At 41.1% G+C, this 3,735-nt stretch overlaps 1 long non-coding RNA gene across 1 annotated transcript; it reads right to left on the reverse strand.

The window, feature by feature from the left end:
• Window positions 1-293: 293 nt before the first annotated feature.
• On the reverse strand, window positions 294-1,328 carry LOC122009919. The gene is made up of 3 exons (XR_006119705.1): window positions 840-1,328; window positions 687-752; window positions 294-353 (listed from the first exon to the last, which is right to left on the reverse strand). It is a non-coding gene; the product is annotated as an uncharacterized LOC122009919 (long non-coding RNA).
• Window positions 1,329-3,735: the final 2,407 nt, after the last annotated feature.

Below are 3,735 nucleotides of genomic sequence, written 5' to 3' on the forward strand. Positions count from 1 at the left end.
ATCTATATATATATATGATGTGCACCATAGTCAATAAATCATATCAAGGGTACACAGATCAGATAAGGTATCATACCTAGGTTCTGAACATGGTGAAGCATGGTTATATCACTACCCCTAATCATGTATAATCAGGTAAGCAATAACATGAGATGCAAAACAAGCAATCAACCAAGCATGTAACAGGTAGCGGGTAGTGACTAACCGAAACAAAATAAGAAACATAATTATTGCTATTTGTTAAATTCACTACTATGCATATCAAAGACATAAAGTCAAAAGTACCCACCTCCAATCGACAAGTCCAATCTGGTCCAAACATGACGTCGAGATACCCGTCTCGCGTCAAAGTCCTGTGTCACAATATACAAATTTAGCTAATCACGTATAAATTAGTTAGCCAAATCAAATCCCCCAATCACTATCTTACATCACATATGTAATTTATCCATTACATATGTTATACATAACTAAATCACATTCTGCACGAGTCCTACAAGAACAGGATACGAAATAAAATTAAGGATCCGCCATCAATGTATCATCCTAATAACCAATTCAAATCCTAGTTCCGATGAAGATTTCCAATTAGATCAACCCAGATATAACCTAATACCCTATACAAAATTTGTACAGCATGGAACATCCTCCATAGGAACCCAACAAAAGTCACTAAACATGCTCACCTAAGTGTATGAATAATGATCAGATTCCTCAGCTCCAACAACAGCTTAATCCCGTTGATACCAAACCTAGAAATCAATCAACCATATCCGTGAGTTGCTTCTGCATCCAACCAGTGATCAAATACAAAGAAACAACAAAGGTAAGTTGCTCACCTCACTCACCTGAAAGGGGGAAACCTAGGGCACGACAGTGAAGACCAAGCTAGGGCTCGGCAGAAACCTTGAAGTCCGGATAACCTTTCCCCCCTCCAGTAATCAGTGGTGGCGTCGGCTAGGGCAAAAGAGGTAGCAGCTGGCGCTAGGGCTGAGGAGGAAGATGAAATCGGGTGTCAGTGGTGCTGCCAAATCGCAGTAGAGAGAGAGCGGCCGTCTGCTGGTGCTAGGACATAGGGGATGCCGGCGACGCCGAGCACCCATACACCGCGCCGCTGGCGATGTAGGTCAGCGATGGCAGATCGTCGCCGGCACTTGGGGAAAGGGGAGCGTCGGCTGTGGCAGTCTCCACAGCGAGGGCGACGGGCAGAGGAGTAGGGAAGAAGGGGGAAAAGAAAGAGTCGGCAGAGGGAGAGTGGAGAAGAAGAGAAAACACTCGCGAGAGAAAAGGGAGGAGAAACGGTGTCGAAGGGGGTTAGGGCACGCACGGGTTCGGCGGCGAGAGGAAGGAAATAAATAAAAAGAAAAAGGAAAAGAAAAATAACTTTTCCTCATTTAAATGGGTAGCCTAAACAGGTTTTTCTCGGGGCCCCGTTTTTATCCCCGTAAACGCGTCCATACGAGCTCCGAAAAATTTTCAAAAAATTCTGAAAAATTCCCTTATTGATATTCGTCTATTTTCGGTATTTTACAATCGTCCTACCTATGATTTTCTATTTGAATTTGTTCATTGGAAATGGAGTATCTGTGATGCGGTAACCATTGAAGATGCGTCAGGATTTGGCTATGGTGTAGTAATCATAGAAGATATGTCATGTGCCGACTTCACTAATAAAAGTATTGTTTGACTTCACAAATGATCAGGACAGTAAGTGATTCTTTGGGCGAATGCAATGAGGCTAGGTGGCCACATGACTTGAAATTGTTCTACCTGTGATTTCTTCTTTATATTTGTTTATTGAAAGTGGAGTATATGTGGTGCATTAACCATTTAACCATTGAAGATGCATTGAGATTTGGCTACGGTGTGGTAATCATAGAAGATATGCCACACACCGACTTCACTAATAAAAGTATTGTTTGACTTCTCAAGTGATCAGGATAGGAAGTCCTTTGGATGAATGCAATGAGGCCAGGAGGCCACTGATGTGGCACTATCCTCGTGATTTTCTATTTAATTTGTTTAATGGAAGAGAAATATCTATGATGCAGTACCCATTAAAGATGAGTCGGGTTTTGGCTACGGTAATATAATAGTAGAAGATATGTCATGCGATGACTTTACTAATAAAAGCATCATTTGGCTTATCAAGCGATCATGATTGGAAGTACTTTCTGGTAGAATGCAATAAGTACAAGTGGCTCCATGATGTGGTTTTGTCTTACATGTGATTTCCTGTTTGAATTTATTTGTTAGAAGTGTAGTATCTATGGTATGGTAACCATTAAAGATGCGTCAAGATTTAGCTATGGTATGATAATCAAAGAAGATATGTCATTTCGAGACTTCACTAATAAAAGTATTATTTGACTTCTAAAGCGATCAGGTCATAAAGTGCTTCTCTAGGCAAATGCAATAAGCATTGTCCTGCTTGTGATTTTCTATTTGAATTTGTTTGTTGGATGTGGAGTATGGTGTGGTAACCATTGAAGATGCATTGGGATTTAGCTGTGATGCGATAGTCATGAAGATATGTCATGCGCTGACTTCTTTAAAAAAAAGTATTATTTGGATTGATTAATGCAATGAGGCTAGGTGGCCACATGACATGTGATCCTGTCTTAAAATCAGAGATGGTGCGCTGAGTAGGTGGCTACGATATTGACCGAATGAAGACTTTTGTACTGATGAAGGGGATGTAGGCGGGCGCGTGGATCCTCTATGCACACACCCAAACTAGCAAACAGAACGTCAGTGCTAAAAAACCAGAGAAGGTGTCCCTAACGAAGGTCTTTTGACGCTCAAATCAGTATAATTCCCAGACGGAAAATTGAACAATAGTATGTATAAGAGTAAATGAGACTGTTGTAGAAGTGTACCTCCTCCATCGGAGCCCCCCTTTATATATCACCTCTATAACCTTCGTAATTATAAGCTGGCAGAGAATGTTGGGTGTTAGAAATTGTCAAGTAAGGGAATACATATAGCTTAGGAGGTGCATGGTCACCACCTGAGGAATCTTCCATTACTCGTGCACACCCTTTTTGTAACTGATGCCATTAATGAGGCGGTTGAAGAATATGTTGTCTTAAAGTGTCGGCTAATGGAAAGTGTAGTCACCTTCGAGGAAGGTTCTATTGAATGCCTATGTGATAACAGAAGAATATTCTCTAACAAGCGGCTGCTGTTCTCTAACAGGTTGTTATGATTCTCTGACAAAGTTATCTCTTGAATATAACCTAGTCGGGCACTTAGATGGTCGGTTGCCTCCGGCATAAGCAGAGTATTGAATGTGGTAGGACATCCTGCCCTTAAGGTTGTTTGGGTATATGATAAATGACATAGATATGATTATGTAATAGAGAACTGAGCTCCCAAGGTCTAGACAGTTATATGACTGACTGACTTTATGTAGGGATGCTTGCTTTTGGAGAATGGGAAACCTAGCCCTAAAGGGTTTGATTGATACTTTTAGCTGGTTATCTTTGTATTTGAAGGCATGTACCTGAAGTGATATCTTGAACTCTATAATCCCGATCAACTTTAAGATCGGCTACTCCTATGTAGGAGGGCGGGAGAATAAATGAGCAATGAAAGCCCCTATGTCAAAAAGGTTGTATATGGAGTTGTACTCTAAAAATGGAAGACCAAGTTTCTAGGGATTAGTCAAATATATTCCTGTCCAATCCTTATGATAGGCCGGTCCTTTCTTTAGCCCGAGCGGCTATAACTCGG

The sequence above is a fragment of the Zingiber officinale genome, chromosome 8A (genome assembly GCF_018446385.1).
Source record: "Zingiber officinale cultivar Zhangliang chromosome 8A, Zo_v1.1, whole genome shotgun sequence".
NCBI classification, from domain to species: Eukaryota; Viridiplantae; Streptophyta; class Magnoliopsida; order Zingiberales; family Zingiberaceae; genus Zingiber; species Zingiber officinale.